The sequence below is a fragment of the Dermacentor silvarum genome, chromosome 1 (assembly GCF_013339745.2).
Source record: "Dermacentor silvarum isolate Dsil-2018 chromosome 1, BIME_Dsil_1.4, whole genome shotgun sequence".
NCBI lineage: Eukaryota > Metazoa > Arthropoda > Arachnida > Ixodida > Ixodidae > Dermacentor > Dermacentor silvarum.
Genome location: NC_051154.1, coordinates 390676488 through 390701147, shown reverse-complemented (window position 1 = coordinate 390701147; position 24660 = coordinate 390676488). Strand labels below are relative to the sequence as shown.

The window sequence follows — 24660 nt, the reverse complement described above, 5'->3', positions numbered from 1 at the left end:
ATTGAGAAATCTGCGCAGTGCAATCAACCTCTCTAATGGTTTTCATAAATTATGCAACCGATGCTGGGTGCATTCAGGTGTGTGCCATTACTCCAATGTTATACGGTGCGCTAGCTTGCTTAGTTGTTGGGCTGCGTCAGACCCCGATAAAGGCACAAAAACAAGGTTTGCTCCTTCGTGTGCTTTCCTAGCAGGTTCGTCGGCGAGGTCGTTGCCGGAGATACCGCAATGACCCGTCAGCCACTGAAACACGACGTGGTGGCCTGTCGCGATCATATGATGGTGCATTTCCCGTATCTCCGACACGAGTTGTTCTCAGGGCCCGCGACGAAGAGCCGACAAAAGACATTGTAGGGCCGCCTTTGGGTCACAGAATATTGCCCACCGATTAGCCGGTTGTTTGTTAATTTAATCAAGGGCATCTCAGAGGGCAACAAACTCCGAACCGGTCGATGATGTGACGTGAGAAATCTTGTATCTGATGCTACCTGACCGGGATGGTATAACCACTTCGCCGGTGGACACAATCTCTCCAATGCTATTCACTGCATGTTTAGAAGAAGTATTCAAGCTATTAGACTGAGAAGGCTTAGGAGTGAGGGTCAGCGGCGAATATCTCAACAACCTTCACTTTGCAGATGACATTGTCCTGTTCACCAACACTGGGGATGAATTGCAACAAATGATTGAGGACCTTAACCGAGAAAATGTAAAGTATAAGGTTGAAGATTAATATGCAGAAGACAAAGGTAATTTTGAATAGCCTGGCAAATAAGCAATGTTCATCATCGCCAGTCAGCCTCTAGAGTCTGTGTAGGTGGTGGTGGTTACAACATCTTTATTGAAAATCATGATGGGGTCTCAGGGTGGCCCCTGTTGGGAGCGACTCCCTCGGCCCAAGTGACGATTTTCAGTTGTTCCCCGAGATCAGCGGCAGTCCTGAGTAAAGTCTCCCAGGTAAGTTTGGAAATCAGGAAATTTCAGGCGCAGGTTTGAATAAGCTAGCGCAAGACATGGGTAATTTGAGATCGCTGGGAGAGGCCTTCGTCCTGCAGTGAACATACAAACAGGCTGATGATAATGTGCCATGAATATGCACCACTTGTTCTGCAATGAATTTCTTTCACGCTTACTTAGAGCACTGTGTAGGTGCCACTCAGTCTGTGCGGCTCTTCCTTGAACCTCTTTGATACTAAGTTGGGGGAATGCCCAAGTAACGCAAAATGTTGCCATAACGTTCTCTGAATGTGCACAAATGTCGGCGTATAACGTTGCCTACATGCTGCTAATGTCCTCTTTTTTGATCGCCACACAACGTTGGGTCGTAACGTTGTGGCAGCGTTGAGCCGCACATTCACGACGTTAACATAACGTTAACAGAACTTCCTGGCAACGTAATGTGGATGTTGCCTTTGTCACTTGAGCTTTCAGGCAACGTACGTATGTGACGTTCAAGCAACACTCAACTGACATTGCAGAATATTTGTAGACATGCATAACAGCAGTGCTGTCAGCATGACACGGCTGACAGCACCGCAAACCCTTAAATTTATATTTGCTTGACAGATAATTTACTCTAGTAGTTTTCATGTTGCATATGCATGAAAATGTGAAACAAGAATTAGTGAAAAACAGCGTTTATTACGTATATATCTTGTGTAGCTTACCAAGATATCTGTGTACCTTACCTTGTGGTAAGGTACACTATACACGTAAAATAATGCTGTTTTCACCAGTTCTTGTTTACATTTTCTTGCATATACGACATGAAAACTACTAGAATGCATTATCTGTCAAACAAATATAAATTTAAGGGTTTGCGGTGCTGTCAGCCGTGTAATGCTGACAGCGCTGCTGTACGGGCAGCTCATCTGTCTTGCACTATATATAGTACCAACGCGCCCTAAGGCAGAATCTTTAAAGTGTTTCACATGGTGGTTTGCCTGACTTGTCTTGCTGTTGTCCATAGCACAGCATATAAATGCTAACTGCAAGTAAAAGTGCACAATGCAAAGCTGCGAAGTGGTTCATAAGAACAATTTTTCATTTTGGCTATAACAGCAAGAGAAGCAGCATGCACGTCCAATGTGCAGAGGTTCTCGTATAAAGGTTCTCGCAGCAGGAAAGTAAATATATTCCACAAATGTTCCTTTCCTTAAACATATCATTTAAGCTTAGACCACAGAAAAAAATCAGTCTTTGCTTCCGACTTACTGCTCTAAAAATCATGTGTCGGTAGCTGCATGTGCTTTCAAGAAATTGTATAATAGCCAACATCAGCTGCTAAGACCAAACGCTAGTATGTAGGAATTGTTTGTGCAGGAGGAATGTGGTGGTTGAATATGCACCCATGAATATGCATTGGTCCACCTTAAATAATAGTGAATGCCATAGACAAACCTGGTTATAATCTCAAACCATGCATTTATTTACTGTCTGCTTACATCATCCTGGCAAACAAATGACACATAACAGTAACTTAAACACTGATAACACACTGATAACACACTTAAATATATTTTCTATTAAACATCAAGGTCTTCTATCGCATATTAAGACTCTACTAACAGCTACAACTACAACACAATATATTTTGCTTTCCCATGTAGGTCAGACTTCGAAATCTTTTGCTTTGTGTCGAGTTCCCTTATTTCAATGGCAGAACACAATTTATACTTCTTAATAACAGCACAAATACTGTCCTCCATCACTTTGTAATGTACAACACAACACAGTAACACTGCGGTTGGATACTATCTCCTGCCAAGCATCCAGCCGGTCTTTTTGCCTAAGCTTGCAGACATGGCAGCAAGTGTGAAGTAGTCAACACAGCCCAAGGCGTAGAGTAACAGAAAGTCATCCAAGCACTGACTGCCAGCCATCACTTTTGCAGAGGATGGCCAGCAGCACAAGTGATGCACACATGCCTCCCTCGGTAGCTTCACTTGCATCCAGACCTCACTGGTTTCCAAGTCAATAATGCGGTAACCTGCAGAGACATCAATTACATCAAACTATAAAGTGCCATCTGAAACACTGAAGTAAGCCATGTTTACTGTGAAAACAGGCAATAAAAATGCTTACAAACAACTTAAGCTTCGCATAACTGTGAAACAAACAATAGTGACTTTACACAGGAGAATAATGCAAAACATCAAAAAGCAAATTTCAGTAAAACCTAACCATTATAGCTATAAGTTTGGACACAAGAGCAAGGAAAGCACAATAAACAATACCCACAACTTCCTTTATTGTGCTAAGCAGTTAAGACGTTAGTATCAATATATTCCTTTAACATAAAGCTTCCTTGCAATGCCACGGCTGCTTGTTACATCCAGTTCAGTCTTTGAAGAAAACAAAAATTAACAAATGATGTGAATGCTCTACCACGGTACCAAAACCACATTTCATTCGTGATGAAAGAAAGTTCCAATGAGTGAGTGATAAATTTGACTTGTTGGTACTACATATTGGTGAATTGCAGCACAGATATTGACGACAGAAAAGACGAGACAATAGACGTGTGCTGACTTCCAACAAAAAGCTTTATTTTCAGCGACCCATGTTTATAGCCGTCACTCATCACATTGCACACGCGCAATTCACACCCTTAGGTAGGTCAACTCTGTCTGATAAGTGTACAGATGCTGACACACATAGAGCCAAGTCGCGCAATCTTTTCAGCTTCAATAATTTCACGTGTTAGTTGATCACCGCTACTGCTGACAACAGTACACCGAGCAAACAATGGTTCACTGGCACATGAACTGCAACAACATGCAAGCCAACTGTCATGAACGTTTTTCTTGACATTATAGAGTGTTCTCTCAGCTGGTCATTGATACAGCGTCCTGTTTGGCCTATGTACTGTTTACCACAAGAAAGAGGGGTACAGTAATTCATGTTGCTAACATAGGTGACGAACGGATTTTTGTGCTTTTTGTTACACTTGTGTGCTGCCCTGAAACATTTCCTTTGATTACACAACTTTATAAGCTTCTGAGGTGCAAAGAAGACAACTTTAACTTTGGAACAATCTGCAGTTTTCACGATATTGTGAGACAGCTTATGAATGTATGGTATGACAGCCACTTTAAGTCAGTCAGATACTGGAGTGATCACATGGCAACCACTCGGTGCATGCGCTTTTCAGAGTAGAGGTCATGTGGTCACTGCATCTGACAGACATAAAACTGGCCGTCATACCCTACATTCATAAGCTCTCACAATATCAAGAAAATTGCATATCATTCTAAAGTTGTGTAATCAAAGGCAATGTCACAGCACGCCACACATATGCAACAAAACACCAAATTCCGTTTGTCACCTGTGTTAGCAATGTGGTTTATTGTATCCCCCTTGTGGTAAACAGTATATAGGTCAAATGGGACACTGCATCAATCACCGGCTGAGAGAACACTCATACAATGTCAAGAAAAATGTGCGTGACAGTAGGCTTGAATGTCATTGCAGTTCGCGTGACTGTGAACCGTCGTTTGCTCAGTGTACCGTTTCCAGCAGAAGCGGTGATCAACTAACACGTAAAATAATTGAGGCTGAAAAGATTTCGCGACTTGGCTCTGTGTGTATCAGCACACCTTCTGTACACTTGTCAGACAGTTTACTTTCTTCCTAAGGGTGCGAATTGCGCATGTGCAATGCAGTGACTGACAGCTATAAACATGGGCTAGCAAAAATAAAGCTTTTTGTTAAAGAGTTGCCGCATGTCTCTCGTCTTAACTCTTGTGTTGTTGCCTACATCTGCACAGCAATTCAGTGCCTGAACGACCAGCTACAACTACGCTACAGGTGTTGCATATCGGGAGAAGGGTTGAATATTGCTCTACACTGCAAAAGTTGCCGTTGCTATCCGCGGATGACGAATACGGAAGTTCTGGCCTTGAAAAAACCAAATTAGAACGCGAGCTTTTGGAAGCGGTGTTAATCGAAAATTCTGGACCTGATAACTAGGTTAGCGCCACTTCACAGGCACTTTTAAACAAAGAAATGCAACTCATGAGTAGCCACAAATAAGCTGGTTTGTTAATTCTGCTTTTGTTTCTTCTTAGGCTACCTAAACGCGAAAAACTTTGTCACTCGATTCAACCGCTCGGCCAAAACCAAGCATGAGAAGATGATTTTTTTCTCCTGAGGGGTACCACATTTCGAAAGATATGCATCAAATGCATCTGAAAAGTTAATCATTTCGGTGCAATACATGCATTGTTACAAACATTACAAAAACTTGAAAAAATGTGAATGATACTTACTACCCACAGCTTCCAATTTATCGGGGCTCAATGTCGGCTTCTCAACAGCATTGCCGTCCTTCAAGCATCGACAAGGAGCCCCTGTGATACTCCTACACCGAGCGCCAGGGCTCCCCACATCAGTTATGTCAGTTCTTTGCAGAACAGGGAATCCCGGCGATGGCACTGGAACAGGCCCCAGTTATCGTTGCCAATGTATACAACATTTCCTAGGTGTACCTGCAATAAAAGATGGCAGAGACACATTAAGACAGCTTGCGTGTGGGAATGTGAAAGCACCTTTAGTCAACCAAATGGCTGCAATGTGACGTGCACAGTGTGACACGCACTAGGCACACCTTAAGTCAGCCAGAACCAAAGAGCTGCCGTGGCGTAAGGGAAGCGTGCTCCTTTCACACTCGAGGTTCTATTCCTACCCAGTCTGCACAACTTTCTTATTAAAGCAAGTAATTTGCTTTGTTTACATGAACCTACCTAAATTTCGCATTACTCCAAGCGTTTTGATGTGCTTTTATTGCTTGTGCAATAGGCCATCGGTTTTATGTCAATAAGTGCTGGTAGCAAAAAGAAATATGTCTAACCGTGCGATAAATGTAACCGGAAATGGCAGGTACGTCCAGTGGCATTAGTGTGGGGGCTGCACACAAAATTATATAGCTTACCCTGTTTCAAATTTATTTTAAAGAGCAGTTTCAGTGAGCCCAAGTAGAGTCTTTCAGCTTTTTGCAGTGCAGAAACAGGTACAGTTTGTGCCAGCCAACCAGATGAAGAGCTCTCCTAGTAACTGTCTCTAATCACCCTCTCAGCAATTAGTGGTAGCCAAAGTATAGCTTGTATCTCTACAACTGACACATGTCCCATTTCCTTAATGTGGTATTCGTCACTGATTTTGATGGTCAATTGGTTGCCATAGAGGAACAATCGAAATTTGGCGCGCAGCACCAGTCGTGTCAGTGCATTGGCAAGTGGCACGAACATATTTCTCCCTTGAGTGAATTATGGTGCTTCCCTGGGCACATGTTGAGGCACCAGCCAGTCTGCCCCATGTACATTTGACTGAATATATACATGATCAAAGGAACAGACTATGCTACCCCTGACGAACACAACACAAATTGGGTTGCATCTTTACCTCAGCAAGCCTCAATTCTCATGTGGACTGCTATGCACGCACATTTCCAGCGAAAAATAAAGTAGGCAGGATATGCACGACAGTTCACAAGTGAATTCAGAAAGGCGAGCAGGCAAGGGAGGTTTGCTTGGTTAAAGATGCCACCAAATTTGTCTAGTGTGTATGAGAGGCAGCTCACTGTATTTTTTTCACAACTGGTCAAATGTACACAGAGCAGACTGGCCGGTAACTAAATGTGCCAAATAAGTTCCCATATTTCACTCAAGAGACCAGCTTGCTCATCCAGTTTGGCCGTGCATTGTCCGCGATAGGACTTCAGGCTGAATTAAGATCATCTGTTTTCACCTACGGTGAAAAATTGACACGAGAGATCAGTGAGGCATACCACATAAACAAGACATGCGAGCCAGACCCCATGATCAATTCATGAAATAAAAGGCGTCCTTTCTAGATGACAAGTGATTGAAGTTAGTCTGCGCCCATATTTACTTTCCTTTTTACACAAATATCATTTATTGTGATTTTATGCCTTTATATTACAACTTACGCCTTCCCTCTGAACGAAATTGTGCACAACATAAGCACACATCCAGTGTTGCTATTTTTAATCCTTCCATCAAAATAAATGGTCAGTTAGCAGCAGTCATGTTGTATGGTACCCTTTTCCTCCCCATGTAAATTCTATCCTGAAAAGTTACATGAACTGACCGGCAAACTCATACGTACACTACAAATTTCACCTAGCAAACACGGCTGGTTCTTAGAAAATGCACAAATACGGTGATAGGTATCTGTTGGCATACTGTAGCAATAGTAAGTGCCAGTTAGCTTCAACACTAGACAGTTTTAGTATAGCATATGCAACTAATAGCGTACGCCTATACGCTATAGTACAGCGTACGCTAAACAGCACACATTTATTAGTTTTAGTTGGCCTGCGAGATCTTCCGATCTCAGAGGCCATATGCCATCGTCGCACCTATCTCTCGACTTCACTGACAGGTGGCGCTGATATATGTCAGTTTCCCTCGTTAGGCTTCGTGTCGTTCGAAATGAGAAGCGATCTCGAAAACTCCACAAGGTTAACCATATTACACTGTTGTCAAAGCGGCCTGACGGTAAGCGAAAGTTGCTTACACAGTCATTTTCTACGAACGAAGCGAATTCTGCAAAAGCCACGCCAAATTCAATTCGAAGTGGGCAGCGGGGACCACCGCCATGTTTAACGTAAACTACGCAAACCACGCACAGACGGTAATGCTAAATCTGAGAAATAGCATGCATACGCTAGAGGTCGGATAGCGTTCTGCACATGCGCAGTGATGACCCACTATTTTATATCGTACGCAATGACATAGCGTACGCTAAACTAAAACTGTCTACTGCTGCAATACTTCAGCTGTCAGGCATCTACAGTGCTTATGACACCACAGAAGTGTAAGTGCACAACAAAAACAAGTGGCGCATCAACCATAAATTTGACTTGAGAGTAGTGACAACATAGGCCGTTTCGTGTAGCTAAAACACTAGCCAATATGTAGAAAGTATATGCACAAGTATACATACCTATAGATATTTGCCTACCTAACTTAAAACTATAAGAGTTGCAGTGCATATGATGCTTATTCTAGACACTGGTATTTTTGACAAAAATACTCTTAGAATCAGATATAATGCTTTTTCAATTCATCCAGCCAGTAAATGAAGTCGTACACATATCATTATAATTTGGACTTGCAGGTTGAACATATTCTGACCTGAGCAGCGCCAAGCAGAATGAATAGACCGAATGCCCACTGTGCTGACCAAATACACAGGATGAAACAGAAAATATGGAAAGGGACCCCAAAGTATTAGAAATACTTCTTGACAGCTGTAGAATTAGGGCTTGTTGGTTGATTGTCACTATTAAAATTACACTAAAGCCAATAAGACTGTTCTGTATGGTGTAGTTGAAATCAAATTCATTTGACGAGCAACATTGCAATAACCAGCAAACATGGCAAGAGCAAGCAGACATGTGCGAAATAGTGTGCTTTTTTAATAATAGAGCATCAATACACTGAACTACCGACCAGTTAGCTATGTGTTCTATGCTATATTGACTTGAAAAAATAGAAAAATAATGTAACTGGGCATAGACTCGCCACTGCTACAATGCCTACTTGCATGAATGGGGATAGCTTGCCAAGAATATTAAAAAATGGGAGAGAAAAAAGCAGGCTTACTAGAAAACACTTCAGAACTGTAGTAACTGCAGCACAGTGAATACTGGCCTTAATGTATCATTTCAAGAAGTTTGAGCTCATCAAATGTGTATTTTCCAGTGGCAGTTATTCTTGAAACAAGACAGAAATAATCGTGAATATGAATGTTAAACAATGGTAAGCACACTGTGTGCTTACACCTATGACATATCTGGCCCATTACACTTTGAATTCTTATATGCGCAGAAGCTGCACAAGAGTGTAGTGTAAACACTAAAAATTCGGAAATAAAATCCTACAGCATAGGAAACAGTTTCAAAACAAGAAAACCAAAATGAAAAGTAATAAATAGTGTGTACTAAGCAAAATTAAAATGTAACTTGCAGCCAAGCGATTGATGCAAGAAAAAATACTTACATCAGGACATGTTAGGTCTACTTTTATATAGAACACAATAAGGTGTGCATAACAGCTATGAACACAAATAAACAGCAAGTTGCATAAATATTTGGCCTATTTAGTAAGCTGTGTTGACTAATGTCGATTAACTTATCCACAAATGATACCAAGATGCTACTTTTTGGAACACGTACACTACATACATACCTGACCCGACCATCCAGATTATACGTTGCACTACGGCAGGCATAGCCAAGGGGTCTGGTGGCTCCTCCGTTATGTAGGCACTGTTATGGGTCACAGCCTCGCCACTATAAAATAAGTTCTGTGTTAACTTATAGCAGTGGCACACAGCTTTATAAAGCTGTCAAATTGTCTAGACATGCATGGAGCATCTAAATATAGTCACAAAAACAATGTTTGCATTATTGCAGGGTGGCAACAGAGCAAAAGTAGAAGTCACTGATGAATGTCTTGATAATGGGGACCCTTTGATCACAGTAAAATTATTGACACGCAGCAGCACATAGCAAAGAAATGTTTGTTTACAAAACAATTCATTTTTTTTCATGACTCAGTGTAACTTTCCCCTGTCATGTTTAGTTACGTATAAGGTATGTCAAAACATCTTGTCTTAAAAAGTAAGTTGGACTAGTAGCAAGCTGTGATTGCTTAAATTTTTTTTCTCTAAAGCTGCCGTAAACCGAAAACTTCGTAAGCAGATATTATTTACAACGTTGAGGCAAGGAAACATGGCAAGGAAACAAGTTTCCTTGGACAAGTAGATATGAAACAAGTTTCCTTGGACAAGTAGATATGAAACAAGTTTCCTTGCCATGTAAGCAAGGAAACGTCATTGCTATAAGAATCGGTAAAGAGGCAAATGAGTCATTATGCAACTTCAGGAGAAAAGCGGGAGCTCACGCGCCGCACGCACATGATGAACACGATTATTTTCGAACGTTATATTTCTCATCGGAAGAAAACGTTTATCAAGATTTTCAATTTCGCATCGAAGCAATAAACTTGCGTAACTAAGCGCTGACAACCAGCGTTCAGCAAGCATCAGCACAGGTATCACTGTTGTCGCGGGACTTCTATTTCATACGCTCGCGCACGCTATGCACACACGAGAAGCTCACACAACACGCGCGTAGTTAGCCAGCACGATTACTTACCTTTTGAATGGTACGACGCGGTCGCGAAGCACTCTCCAAGTTGCCGGTGCTGCGTCGACGATGTTACTCCCCGCATACATGCCGCTGCGTAGTGGACGAGCTGAGGCGCGCTAACACACATTCTTTGCGACGTCCACCCAACTTTCCAGAACGAGAACAAAGAGACCGCACTCCACGGCATAAAATCGTTGGGCCACATTTGCCTGGCGCGCCACGCATACGGCGAGTTTGCAGCGTGACACAAGGTATCTTCAGGCACTTCTGTGCACGCTAACTGCGACCTACTTCATAACAGCAAACACAAAAACACACGATCAAGCAAACGCGACGCTCGTAGCACCCCGCACATACGACCGCCATCACAGAACACGGAGGAAAAACAATAGCGCCACCTGCATACTTGTGAGAATGTTGTGGCCTCTGTGATGACAAAAATATTAACCAGTACACTCGCATACTAAAATTTTGTGCCGGGTTACACACAACTACGTATAGATGTTGCGAGACAAAATAACTGTAGAACAATCTATATTTTACACTATAGTTTGGCGTAGAAAGAAATTCTAAAACGTATTTTACCTTTGAATTGCTTCCGCCATCTGCAGCCAGCATAAGCATGGCCTTCGAGATCAGCTTCGATTATCCTTATCAAGCCGTCGCTGTGGCCTGATTTGAACGGTTTGGGCTGTCTCGAAGCTGTCTCGAAGCCAATCCATGACGTTTAGCGATGCTGCCTACTTTTCCTACGCCGTCACTTAGTTTTAGATAACTTTCTGATGTCGTGAACATGAATTGTTGCCTCAGGAATTGTTGACACGATATCGGAGGTACAGATGTGCAGTGTTCGATGTTTTCGTGTGCGTTGTAACTGTTTCAGGTGGAAAGGATCAAATCCACGAGGGTTGATAGCTCGTGTGGCGCAGGTTACACCCGTATCGTCCGCATTTCCTTTCGTGTCGGTGTGTTGAATGTGCGCGGGTTTTACTCCTGTCGTCCGTACCTTCTGTGTTTATCGTGCGGCTCGCGAAGATTCCTCCTAAAAAAAACATGTCTGCTGCGTGCATGTGTCCTGTGTGGTGTGTGAAACAAATGTGCGCTGGTGTACGGTGTGTTTGCAGCCCTATTGGTGGCTTATAGTCCTTTGCTCTAGTGCCGTTTCTATGATGTAAACTATACTTGAACTGAAAAAAATGCACTGTTTTTTATATGGACAAGTAGATATGATCTGTGTGTATCCACTGTGCAGTGTGCATGTGTTCGTCATTTTTATGCAGCTCGTATCATGGGGCTTGTGCCTATTCATGATGGCCCTTGCTTAATGTTTCCACTTTTAGGGGCATGTGGCGTGCAAGCAGTCACAAAGTCTTGTGCATTTGGTGTGGAAGAAGGGAATACTTTATGCGTAACTTTGTCTACTATAGGTGAACCGTTGCAACAATTAGCATTTTTTCCATGTGAATGCTTCTGCCATTTGATATAATTTGTAGCAGATCTTATCTGTGGAGAAGCATAATAAACATAATTTAACATGGTGTTCCTTAGAAGATATTAATTACTGCATAACCACTATACATCTCCATACCTCACTGTATGATAAAGATGAATGTTCAGTTGAAAATTACAATATCTTATAGTTGCATGAACGTATACATGCGAAATGCTACAGCAGCCTGGCATCACATTAATGTCAATATTGGTGACATCCGGCAACGTTCTGGGAACGTGCTGTTTTGTAACGTTGCTACATTGATACCATTTACACGTTAAATTGATGTTTACACGCAACGTTGACACAACGTGGGTGTCAGGACGTTGCTGTGACATTTATTTATGACATCACTTGAACGTACAGCTGGCAACGTACATTCAACGTTGAGGTTGGCTGTTTAACGTTGCCTGACATTTGTTACAATCAGGCAACGTTTACGCTACGTTCTGTGTTACTTGGGTAGCTACCCTCTCACGATGGAGTTTTTGCAGAGGTAAATAAGCGCAATAGTGCAACATCAAAGCTGCTCTTTACAAATGTTCGCATTACAATCAAAATGTCCAATCCCCTTTAAATCATGATCATTAATTAAAATCAGTATCATGACCAAGTACTGCAGGCAACAGGAAATTCACCTGTAGGCAGCTTCCAAGTATTGTTCTTGTCTGGTTGTGTAGTGCAATGTGAACCATTGAAGTCTCATTTTCTTTTTCATGCATTGATATAACTAGTGAGTTCTGTATGACAGCACAAGGCACAGCTAGGTATCACTTGTGAATGTGATGCATCAGCTCACAATTCATGAAGTTTATTCCTGTGGTGGTGTGTTCTTGCCATTGACAACGAAGAGAGCCATATCCCTTTTAGGATACAGCCTCGTTATATAGATTGGCTTTCACTTGAATTCTTCTTTAATATTTGTTAAACAACAAAGAAGTTCAGGGGAAGATGGAGGCTTGAAGTGCGATATCATTGAACAGGGAATATTGCTGGAGCCAATGTTTCGACAAGAGGATGAAGACAAGTCCTCCTGTGGGAACGTTGGCTCCGGTGACATTCCCTGTTCAATTTCTCACAACTTAAAATTTGCTAATAACATATTTTGAAAAGGTGATTATGTGTTCTAAAATAAAGTGTTTATTGAAGTAACAGCCCTATAAGCACAATTGGTTAGTAACTTACAATCAGGAAAAGTGACATGAAAGTGCATTATTTCTTCCTTAGAAATTTAAACTGCTATAGTAATAAGGCATGAAACATTTTTCGAAGAGAGTTACACCTTTGAATAATTGGCCAAATAGTAATTCCATGCATGAGGCGAAAAGCTGCACGAGTGCATTTTCACATTCTTAGTCATAAAAGTTCAGCCAACTTTCCATATGAGAAAAGTGACAGTTTTTTCCAAATCAGCTGCACACACTGCACATGTTCAGTGGCTTTGTTTTGTTCTACCATTTAAGGTTTACACAACCTACATGAAAATCTTTGGGTTATGAAAATGGCACTAATGCTAATGAATAATGGTTTTTGTTTATGAAACTAAGGTAAAACACAGAATTCTGAAATTCATTAAAACATGATTTTGCTATGCTTAAAAATGTTCAGTGCTCACATTTTCTGCTTGAAACTGAAACATGTGCAACTGTAGAAGTAGACTACACTCATACAATGTGTGCCAAAATTTGTGGAATCTGTCGTGTTTACAAAATGTTTTTACCACTGGAAATAATTGTAACATTCATGAATTATTTTGAAGCCGTTAATATGGTAACTTCTGTTTAGTCTACGAGGCAATGCACAGCATTCTTAGGCATTATATATTTGGTGTTGCTTGAAGCATATAACAGTGAACCCTTGAAGCATATAACAGTGGCACACAGCAAAGCACTGTATGCCAGAATACAAAGGTAAAGCAGTCATTTTTGCTTCATAAACCCACTGTAACTTTATCAGGGTGTAGCACTTGCTGTTATGATTTATGATGAATGCTGTCCACTGCCAGTCAGATAAAAACTCAGCTCCTGAAACATTGATTCGAACTTCAGAATAGCCGCGGACCACCAGTTAAGTCAAAGATAAATGCATATGAAAGTAGTCGTAAAACAATTTCCTCCTACTTTTGAGTTGAAACCATAACTTCCGCAATACGTGTATGATGCACTAGCGGTTGTGCCACGGCAGCTACTCCTCCGTCAACTTAGATATCAATGGATGTGTACAGAATATAATCCTGGGAGTGTTAGGCAGTGCCACTTATGTGCATGGTGCTGAATGTAAATCTTTTTTTTCCAGATGGCATAAATCTTTTTTTTCCTGACGGCATCATGCAGTACGTGAACTGTATAGGAGTGATCTTCTGACAAACTCATACGCAACAAACTCATACGCTACGTTAAGGTATCAAACTTGCCCATGTCGAGACCCTCACTATTAAATGAATGAGAAGAGCTTAGTATATCGGGGAGCCCATTCGTGTAAGACAATAACATGAAGCCAAGGAAAGCATACAGGGCACTATTTGGAGTTTTGAATTGAAGTGTAGTCATTAGGAGGTAAAGGAAAATGAAAATGTACAAAAAACAGCTTGTCACAAGTGGGAGAACCCAGAGGTGACATGTTTTTCGTTCACTTTCATTTGCCTTTATCTTGTAATTTCTGCATGTAAAGCAAGAAATAATTTACCGTCTTCTTTCCCCTTTATAACTTGTTTGCACATGGTTGTGTCTAAAAAAACGGGATTCTCACTCATTCGCTCGTGTCATTATGGAAACAGTGGGAATATTAGTAAACATTTCCTCAAGCAGTTAATTGTAAAGGTGTCTAATTATCAATTATATAGTGCGTTATTGAAATCTGCACAAAAGCATTGGGAGCTGTAACCTTGTCATCCTGTGTTCTAGGTTGGAAAATAAGATTGTAAATAGTGTAATCAGTAAAGTTGCAGTAGCTTTTTCGACCTCATCTCCTAATTTCATGTCTAATTGATCAGTGATTTCATAACACTTTCTGACCAATGAGCCTTTCTGAGATCAGTTTAGTTAATTTCTCTTACCCTTACTTGGTACTGAAATAAATCACAATTTGCACTGGAATTGTTATGATGTTACATTTACAAAACATATTATTGCCACTAGAACATAGAAACAACACCTACTTAAACACACAGACGGGTTTGCATTGTCTGCAACAGGTTATGATGAAGGGCCATGTTTGTAGTCCTTTCACTTGAGCACACTGAATTTTACATGACGTAGTGCAGTTCATGCGTCCATGACTTTACAGACGTGAAGCCAGAGTGCTCGACTGTCATGGTTAACGCATATATATTCCGTCTTCCTCTGTCTTTTTCCAGGTACTTTGGGCAAACCCATCAAAAAAGGCGGGGCAAAGGGCTCAATTGCGACATCGTGCCAAGACTGCTGAGTCTCATCAAAGCCATCTGAGTTTTAAAGTGGTGTGTTGTTGGTACAATTAATCTCCCTAGAGCTTTTCGACCTTTCATTTGTTTTTTGTTCCTCTATAACATGATTGCAACATGCAAGTGAAGTGAAGGGAAATATGTTTTTTCTGGTGTGTAGTCAATGATACCTTTATAGTGCGGAACAAATCACACTGTTCTAGTGGTACCAAAAATTTAGTCATGTTTTGTAAATGAAGGTTTTATCGAGTCACCAAAAGAAACTGAAATAAACGAAATTGAATTTTGGATTATTACATGGCGTAATTGCAATCTAATTAGGTATACTGTAGTGGCGGACTCTGAATTAATTTTGACCACCTGGGGTTTTCGCCGGCCCCGTAAAATAAGGTGCATGTATGTTTTTCCACTTTGTCCTCATCAAAGTGCGGCTGGCCAGGCTGGCATTAATCCCTTGAGCTTGGCAATGCAATGACAGTCACAGGGCTGCCATGGTGGGTTGCTACAATATACATCCACAGAGGTGAATTAAGGTAAAAAACAAATGCACAACTAGGCATAAACATGATTATTTAACCTTAACCCACATGGGTCTTCAATGAGATAGTGCGTTATAATTTTAATCTGGCTAAATGTGGGTGTGCATACACATTCATGGGTTTGTGTTGCCAAAAGAGTAGTTTTTTGTGTAAAAATGCTTCTTTGTACTACCCTTATACCTCCGAAACTAGAATATGCATGCGCTGTTTGGGATCCTGTCATTGACAAAATAATTAATTTATACGAACTGGATGAAAATAATACAGTTCGTTTCAGCTTATATAATTATAATAGAACTGCAAGTGTGTCTGCCATGAAAACCAACCTTGCACTTACTCCACTTTCTTCTCGTCGTAAAATCGCATGTTTAGTTGTTTTTCACCAGCTATACCATCATTCAGCACTGCACAACGATCTCATTTTTCAGCTACAATAATCATAACCTCGAATCAACCACCCGTATAAGGTTGGTCTGGAATCATGTCACACTGAAACTTTTTTGCAGTCATTTTTTCTTCGGTCAAGATTTCGAGCAGCTTCACCTAACATTCTGTAATTGAAGCATCTCGTACTATATGTTTGTAATCTAAGTACATTTTGTATTTACCACTTTACTATCTTCATATTTCTTTTCATTTGCTGTAACCCACTCCCCTCTTTGGTTAATAGCACGGCGATCTACATGGAACCGAGAGAAGTGACAGGCCATGTAGATCATGCAGATCGTCGCGCGGTTAACCAAAGATGCAACTTTACCAACACGCCCGGTCGCCACCCTTGCCACTCCCCTCTTTTTTACCTTTGGCTGTGAGGGTAATGATAAATAAAAAAATAAAATTTTATTTTTGTATAATCACACCAAACATGATGTGCTGCCGCCCCAGCTACAGCGATATGTGATGTCTTCCCTAGATTCGTTTCTAACTTTCAGGTTATGTTCACACAAACATGACCTGAAGAACAAATATAACATTGCCTGAATTTGAACGTACAAATAATAAATCTGAGGGACATCTGGCAGACCACTGAAACTTGATCCGAGTGCACACCAAAGATAAAAATACATACCTTTCTAAGAGAAGTGCTAACAAAAAACAAAAAGAGCAGCCCACATTAAGAAACCCGGTGACTTCTCTTTATGAGTATAGAAGTGCCTATATAGTCCATATGACATTGGTGACAGAGAATTGCAGTTTTGGAACAGCTTACCCTAATACAAATTTGGTTATTTGTTTTGTAGTTTTGTTGTCAGTCACCATTTTTTATGTCTACATAGTTTTATTGTGTAATTTTGTGCGAACTGAATATGTAGTATTGTTTTTACAGATCATGGTATTGCATTCCGTTTTTCAGGTACCATAGTGCTACCATAATGCTGCGCTCTTCATGCTGAACCTGAAAGGGCACTGGATGGATGGATGGATGTAAAACCTTAAAAGGCAACTGGGAGTCAACATTTTAAGAAATAAATCTGCAAGTATATATGCCAAGCGTTGTGGGATCTTTTAACAGATGTACGATCCACTGTAACTGAGTCACGCACTTTGGTGGACCATACCGACATAGACATGTAAATGAGGCGTGACAGTTGGATATGTACTGCAAAAAAAACGACTTGGGCCTGTCTGGCTCAAGTCGTTTTTTCGCAGTACATATCCAACCGATCAACATTTTAGCAATTGACATAAAAAGTCTAGATGACAGCAGAGCGTTCAACAGAAAGACATAACTCTGTCATAATGACAACGGTCGTATTTCACGTCAATAACCCAGCATCACAATAATTAAAAACACCGTCATTTGAAAATGACGGCATGCTTCAGAATGTACGACCAGGTTGTATTTCATATTGACACACGAGACGTCAAAATTATTGGGAGCACCGTCATTTCAGAATGACAACATGCACTCACATTGACGGTGAACTTGTCGTATTGACAACTAGGTTGTATTTCACATTGATGCGCGAGACGTTAAAATGATAAAAAACACCGTCAATTTAATATGACAACATGTAGTCGCATTGACGGCAAAATACTGTTAAATTGATGGCCAGGTTGTGTTTTGTGTTGACATGGGAGGCGTCAAAATGACTTAAAAACGCTGTAATATAGAAATGACGGCCGGCCGTCACATTGACGGTCAAGTGCTTGGAAATAGAGCTGCGAAAATTTTCAGTCATTTTGACGCATTTTTTTACAGTGTAGCTACTGGTGCTTTTCGGACTAGCCCTGTTCAAAGCCTCTATGCAGAGTTCAATCAATGGCCCTTGGTGAATCCGAGAACATAATGAGGAATTACATATGCCCTCAACATATTAGCTCAGAGAGAACACCCGTGCAGAACGCTAATGAATAATCGAACATCGGAACAGCTGTACACGAATAGGCCATCACTAGCTCAGCCGCTCCCTTTGGCTATCACAACTGTTGCCGAAACACTTGGGTATAGTTGCTCAGATCTCCACGCAACTGCGCGTACTGATCTCATGCTCCTTGGTGCCTCCACCCAGTTCTGTGTGACATGTCCTTTAAAGCGCTTGATAAGAAAAACGAGCCACGCGTGGCTATTATGCAACACTTCCTTTAACTGCCGTACAACGCAACGTCCTATTTTACAGAAGCCTCAAAGACGCTCAAGGCAGTCTCAAGCGCTTCACATAGTCACAACTATAATATTTCAAAAACTCTCAGTACAAGCTGCAGCATATTCACTGCGGAAGCATATGGTATCCGACTGGCTGTGGATCATATACGACAACATAGGATACAAAAAGCTGTTATCTACACAGACGCGCTAAGTGTCATAACTGTACTAGCTTCGGTAAAGGTAGGAGACAACCCTGCTTTTAATCACCTGCTAAAATCCATTTAAACGCTTACAATGAAGAATTCCCTCGTGGTATGCTGGGCACCGGGGCATTGCGGCATAGCAGGAAACGAGACGGCTGATCAGAGTGCTAGAGAAGCTGCTGTACGCGCTGACATTGAAGTTACTGCAGTCCCTAGTCGAAATATTAAACCTTACACCCGTAACCGGCTATGCCAGCACTGGCAGTCCCATTGGGATAAAGAAACGGAAAACAAATTACATACAATAAAATCACAACTAGACAAGTTTTACAAGAAAAAAGTCACAAGACTAACAGAAGCCACACTGCGCAGGCTACGTATAGGACACACATACGCAACACACATACACATGTTAACAGGCACACAACCACCCATATGCGAAAAATGTTGAGAACTACTCACTGTCTGGCACACCTTAATTGAATGTCCAAGACTTCACCAAACTAGAGTACAGTATTTTAGAGAACTTTAAACACATAATATACCGTCTCAACTTGCATTACTTTTATCCCATGACCCTATATGTTTAGTGTCAAAAGAGTTTTTAAATACCTTGCCGATGTCCAGCTCTTAAACACTGTGTACTGCAATCCAAAACGACCATGCTCCATCACATACGTGAGGAGCTGGAGGTATTGAATGCCTCGAGGTCTCGTAGCTTTTTCGCATGGTAAAAGTACTTGCTGATGGCTTAGAGGCAAATATTTTATCGCGTATACTTACTGAGAACTACAGATAATCTGCATAACATATACATAGCATATTAGATAAAACAAGTGATCGCTCAGTCACCAATATTTGTCTTTATAACCCATGCACAGTTGAAATGCCTCATATAACAGTAACACCGTTGTTTAGCTAAGCCTTTTACACCTTTGCCACTACGAGATTTTTACCCCTTTATACAGCACACTTCAACATCCTTACCAGTAGCGCACCCAGGATCTCTGCCAGGGGGGTTAAATTTTTGTGGGGGGGAAGCAAGCATTTTGCATAATATGCAATTTCCTTGCTTTAGCCAGAGGAATCCAACAGCAAATAAAATACCTAATAATTGTATAATGATACCAAGGATGATTATGTTTATTTCTTGAGCATTTTACTCAAAGTAATTTAAGAGTAAATGCATAAATACAAGACACTGATAGAGTGTTTTTGTTAATCAGAAAAATTCAACCTCAAGCCACCTCCTGAATGGTACTGACAATGTGAACACAGCGGTGAAGGTACACGTTGAACGGGTAGGGCCTGGATGCGTGTGGTGGGGAGGGGTATTAACTGGGCCTCAGGGAGGGGAGGGTTACAACACCCGAACCCCCCCCCCCCACCCCGTCAGTGCGCCACTGATCCTTACCATTCTTGTACGACTTTCGTATTTATATTAAGAATCATTGAATGTATTCATAGACTTGGCGCTCTTTGACCAAAGCTGCCCTTGCGCCATTAAAACCCATTGATTATCCTCAATAGGCTTCATTCATAAAACTTCTGTTGGGGCTAGTTGGTACATCACATTTTAAGGTGGGAAAATTCCAGAGCAAATGCGCAGGACCGCTGCTTGTCTCGTCTATTTGTGGTTGTCCTGGGTGTATGCGCTGGAATTTTCCCACCTTACAAGACTTCACAGACAGAGGCAAAATCCAGGTTGGTGGGCTAGTAGTGCTTTCGCACTAAAATAAGCAAGAAAGTTAACTGCGTTCATGATTACTTGCATCGTTGCTGGATACTCGCACCACTTTCTGTAAAACTACTAGCATATTCGATAAAAGTAGGATAAAAAAATGTTCCAGTCTAGTCTGGGACCCTCGAATATATATTCAAAGCTCTACGGCTATATTCGTTTATAACGAGTATTTCTACTATGGTAGCATGTCCTTACAGACTAACTTTCACGACTTAGAAGTAAGACACAATTTTCAGGGTTTTTTGGTATTTCAAGTTCTTCCTCTCTTAATTGCAATATCGCCTGTACATTGCTACAGCGCCATTGCGCATCTAGTATAAGACCATGTATCTTCCGCCTGCAGATACTTCTTTGTACCTGAATTTGTTCAGACGACCGCCGATAAAACTGTACCATTGCAAGGCCATTATAGAACTTCTTCTTTATCGAACAGAAGCCCATCCCTCATCAGGGATGACAGGGGTGTTCGAGAAAATTAATAAATTATTTGAACACAGCAAATAGTGGGTATTCCACAGAGCTAACACACAACACAGCTACGTACTGCAATAGATAGACTATATTAACTTGTTTAATCGCCTGGCTTTTTATAACATGTGCTATGTAGCACTAAGAACAAGGGTGAATAAAGGGACCTACTTGCTGTAAAATGTGTGCTACAGTTGGCAGTTCTCCACTTTTTTTTCTCTAAAAGTATCTTCTAGGCAAGACTGGCCAAGGTAACACTGCGTGTTATTACCTTGTCTGTTATGTCCTGCCATTTTTACAGCTTAACTACAAAAAGCAGGTAATGATCTGAAGGAAGCATGTGAGGCTAGGCAGTATATTTTGCAAGTTGTATGTGCAAGTTACAGTGACATGTGTTGGTGTGCTCAATCTCCCTTACCTTTATTGCACAGATAGCATTGCCTGTAAACAATATTACTCAAGAAAATGAACACAATGCAGATTTATTGGACTAGTGTCTTTGGCATTTTATTTTCATTATGCTGAATTTGACTTCTCCATCAGGAAGACATGCCATCTTTCATTTCTGCATAGTGTTACATTGAAAGTATCACTTTTTCTTTGCGAGATTTGGCAGTTTCAAGCTGAAAGTTATCATAATCACATCATTTCTTGCATATATAAGAACAAAGATTTTAGTTGGTCCATCACTGATTATGCGTGTTAAGAATGCAGGCAGAATTATACATATGCAAGCTGTTCATTACATGGATGCCGTCATGGCTGCACATATTTCCACTGCAGCGTGGAATAGCCTAGGCATCAGTGCCAAGATTTGGATAGATGATCGTCTGTAGATGGTGAGATCTGCGTGTATCTACTGGTAGGGACTGAAATTATGTGCCAAGTTTAGTAGAGGATGCGGAATCAACCTGGAATTATAGTTTAGTTACCACAATTGTTTTTTGCATGACTGTTTTTAATTGCATTTGTCACCTGCCTATCTCATATTCATTCCAGATAACTCGTGGACATATCTGAAGAGGAAGGCACACGCCAGCAGATGAAAAGGAGCAAAGGTGCCTGCTCTAAATAAAGCTCTGGAGGCGTGCGCAGAGATTGCGTCGTTCATGAAGAAATGGAGTCTTTTATTATTGCTTGGTTGGCTTCAGGTACTGACTTACATTTCTTGCTTTTCATGTTCAGCTCCTCTGATGGCCGAAGATGGGCTCATGTTCTGGCTGAGGTTCATGTTATTCAAATAAACAGTTGAAAATCGACCTTCTTGTGTTTTTTTTTTCCAGAGTGTGGAGAAAGTGTTCATGTACCATTTACGGAGTACCAATTATTACTGCATGAAACACATTTGGTGGTGTTAGATAGAAAAGGAGAAAGCTCACCAACAAAAGTTTTGCTCCTTACCCTACAAGAACCAAAAAGGTGGTTTTGTTCATTATTCTGCCTAATATCTTCATTTTCTAATGGACCCGACTTTATGACTTCCATGAGTATGAGTTCTACTTTAATTGGACTATTTAACAGAAGGCTACAACAATGGGGAATGCTGCACAAGACAGAAGGAAATGAGTCGCACATGAGTGCCTGTAGCAATTGCTGGTGTGGCGATTCCTTTTCTTCCATCTACTTATGTTGCATTATTTTGTGATGTTTACATTATTCATGAAAGCTGCTTTACACCACAGCAACCATACAAATTCATTACGATGTCATTACAGTCACAATTTCTCACAGGTGAGATCCCTCATGCGCCAGTTACGGTTCCGACCCTGAACTTGCATGTTACATATAGACATAAACATTCACCCATTGTGCGATATTGACAATGTCGGTAGGTAATGTCAGCTTTAAAAATTTTCATTCGTAGTAGGATGTCGGCAACGTTGGGAGGTACTACGGCTTTAATGGTAGTTTTTTTGCGGTACGGCATTTGTAATGTTGCTAAATAAGTACGACTTCAGAGGTTTTTGCTTGTGGTACGGGATTGGTAATATTAAGGAAAACTACGGCTTCAAAAGTAGTCTCTTGAGTTACGGCATTAGTACTGTTCGTTGGTAACTACGGCTGCAGTAGTGTCATGTATCATTACGGGATCTTTACGGAAACTGGCATCAAGAGTTTGCAGGCTATTATACCGTAATATGACGGGACTTTTTTCTAACAGTGTACGGCAAGATTACCTGCAAGCACGGCAACACTGGCCGAATGCAGCGCGCTTTGTTCTGTTTTTTTTTTCAGCTTTTTTCTTCCTCCATGTTTGCATGACTCCCGTGCAATGAATTTCCCGCGCTGGCTTGTTAAGCACGTGGTCGTCCGCGCATGTTGTTTACCTAGCAGCAGCTTTGTTTCAATCGCCACGTTCGTTTCACGCTGTCGGTTTCCTTTCATTGCGTCATGCCGAGGAGGAAGGCGAATGTGACCAAAGGCGGCGCGACCACGGCTGAGCCCAGCAACATCGACCAAGCATCGGCGGCGCCACAGCGGTAGACCGCTCGACGTTCTTCTGGTCCAACTACCGCAAAGTCCAGCACCGCTGGCCCGTTGTCTGGGCGTCGGCAGCGCTCCCAACCTGGCGTCGCCGACAGTACCATAGAGAACTCTACGTCTGTCGCACCTTCAGCTGGGCCGGCAGCGGCGCTGAACAAAGGCGACGATCTAATGCCTCCTGGAAGGCCCGACTGTTCAGAGGTGAACGGTCGAACCTCGGCCCGAGCCAAGCCAGCCGTTGCACAGGACATGACTGGAGGCAACGCAGGTGCCGAGAAGTCGGTGAAGCCGGCCGTAGCTGCAAAGCGAGCGCGTGCAGCACGGGGTCCTTCAATTAAGCGTGCCGCAGTCAAAGCCTCAAATCCCGGAAACGGAACCTCCGAAAGCCCAAGCTATTCCAAGCCAACCGGCGGCGGCACGGACAACTCCAAAGTAACGGTAGAGGCAGCTCTCAAGACGGGAAAACGAGGGCGTGCAGCAAATCCCCAGGCCATTGTGGCGAAGACAAAATGAGCGCGGAACACCGAAAGCCTGGTCCGTTCACCGTCGGCCCACTCTAAGTCTGCTGGTGCACTGACCGAAGCTGGTGACACTGCAGGAGCCTCGAAGTTAACTGGAAAGCCGGCAGCAAAGCGTGGTGGTGCAGCTACTCGCAAGGCTGGTGCTGGCACAGCTGTGCTGCAGCGGCGTGCCAATCAATACCCGCCGGCTGAAAGAGGTGCAGCTGATGCATCGAATACTGGAGAGGAGAACCTTTTGCAGCCAAATAGAAAATCATCAGCACGCTCCAAGCAGCCTGGTGTGACTGCCAATGCTGGCAAGAGTGTGGATGCATCTAATGTGACATTCTAGAACTAAACGAAGCTGGCCAAGGGCAACAAGCGAGGCCGTGCACCTACCCTCGACAGTACCATGTCAGGGTCTCAACAGCTGGAAGAACAAGGCCCACCTGCTAAGCGCACTATGGGCAATGTATTGACTGGCAGAGAAAAGTCCAGCACCGCAGCAAAAGGAGCTAAACGAGCGGCTCGTCCTTCAAATACTCGGTACCGCAGGCCAAACTACGGCTTCTAACAGCACTGGGAAACAGAAGACGACGGCAGCCAAGGGGCGTCTACAGTCAAAGCCAAAACAAAGGAAGCGAAAGGGCGCTCCATCCGATGCTGATGATGTCTCATATGCTTCAGATAGTAGCTATGTAGTGTCACGTGGTTTGCTGCAGTGGGCAAAACGCAGGGAACCTTTTTCTTATGACTACATACGCCCATGGGTAGAGGAGCAGCTCTGGAGTGACAATGACACCGATGACAAATACATTTAAATGCCTCTATCAGCAGCATCATACCTCCTGTTGGTTTGCTCCAACCATACCGTCTCAGGAATAGGTTGATCGCTGCTGGAGGTAGTAGTTCAAGCATTGACAGTGAAGACGATGACATGCCTGTCTCTCCTGGAGAGGATCTCCTGTCGAGAGGCGAGGCAAAATTTGCATTGGAAACACTCTCACATTCCACGACAACCGCTGCTGAAGCGATCAGC

General features: G+C 42.1%; 1 long non-coding RNA gene across 1 annotated transcript; it reads right to left on the bottom strand.

Annotated features, from left to right (window-relative positions):
• Positions 1-1256: 1256 nt before the first annotated feature.
• LOC125942474 (uncharacterized) lies at positions 1257-10323 on the bottom strand. The gene is made up of 4 exons (XR_007465137.1): positions 10187-10323; positions 9216-9319; positions 5271-5489; positions 1257-2989 (listed from the first exon to the last, which is right to left on the bottom strand). It is a non-coding gene; the product is annotated as an uncharacterized LOC125942474 (long non-coding RNA).
• Positions 10324-24660: the final 14337 nt, after the last annotated feature.